This window comes from Haemaphysalis longicornis, unplaced genomic scaffold (assembly GCF_048455015.1).
Source record: "Haemaphysalis longicornis isolate Haplotype H1 unplaced genomic scaffold, Haemaphysalis longicornis Haplotype H1 scaffold_11, whole genome shotgun sequence".
Taxonomy (NCBI): Eukaryota; Metazoa; Arthropoda; class Arachnida; order Ixodida; family Ixodidae; genus Haemaphysalis; species Haemaphysalis longicornis.
The window spans coordinates 64,417,893-64,419,163 of NW_027526214.1; positions in this window are offsets into that span (position 1 = coordinate 64,417,893).

Sequence of the window (1,271 nt, forward strand, 5' to 3'; positions counted from 1 at the left end):
GGTCCTGATCTTCGTCCATCTTGGTTTCCGTTTCGACCGCGTCTCTCTGACCTTCGCGCTTCTGCAGCGCCTTCATCTTCGTCGGAGGGTCCGCCTCTTCTTCCTTTTGCGCCGGCCTCGCCGGCTGCTCCGGCCGACGCTCCTCGGATCTTGTCATCGCTCCGCCACGTGTCTCCTGTTCTCTTCCAGAACTTTCTAGTAACTTTATCGCCCGCGTGAGCTTTTGGCTGAGGCTCGCGTTTTCCGTTTTCAGCGCGGCTACCTGCTCTTGCAGTCTGTCGACTCTTTTGTCACGAGGTTGCAACATCTCTCTCCGCTGCCGCGGTGACCTCGAACACCTCCTTCCTTTCGGTGCGCCGGCGATCTCCGCCCACATCACGTGCTCGCGCGACTGTGACGTGGCTCTCGACGGCCTATCGCCGCTCTTCCCGCGTGTTTTCCTGGCCGCCGATTGGCTCCTGTCGCGGGCGCCTCGGCTTGCCGACCTGTTGCCGGGTCGTTGCTCCCGATTCTTGCTGCCGCTGCGACCTCGCTGCTGCAGGAGCGGCGGGAATTCCCTTTCGCTTCTAGAAGTTTCTTTCCTTGCTGACGAGGCATCTTTGGTCTGCTGGCGGCTCCACTGCCGCCGCCGCACCAAGTATGGCGTCTTGAAGCGGTTGCTGCAGCTTGCCGCCCCTGTCGGGTGAGCACCCCCGCACAATTTGCCGCGCGGTTTGCACTTCTGCGTGGTTCTCGCTCGGATTGTGCTTTCCGCACGCGAAACACACGTTCTTTTCGGGCTGCGGGCACACGTCCTGTCTTTGCCGCACTCCGCCGCAGCACTTGCAAACTTCGCGGTGTTGCTTATACAGACTGCACCTAACGAGCACGGATCCGTATTTCACCGTCGTCGGCACTTTCTCGCCCTGAAAGAGCACGACGATTGCCAACGACTTTCCGATCCTTCGGGCGTCTATCGCCGTTGGATTGTAATCGTTCACGATGTTCTCTATTATCTTCCTGCGTGTCCTCCGTGGAGATGTTGCGAATCACGCCTTTTACCGTGCCGTTCGGCGCCGCCTGATAGGCATACACTTCGTACTCGCGGCTGCCGATCGTTAGAGCCTTGATTCTCGCGTATTTCGAGATTCTCTCCTCTGCGGGAGTGCTTACGATTATGATGTTTTGGGCCACGTTGAGGCACACCGTGTCTTTCATGGCCGTCTCTCTTGCGATGCCCGTGGCCACCATAATTGCGGTCGCCATCTCGGCCGGTCTGACCTTCCCTACCT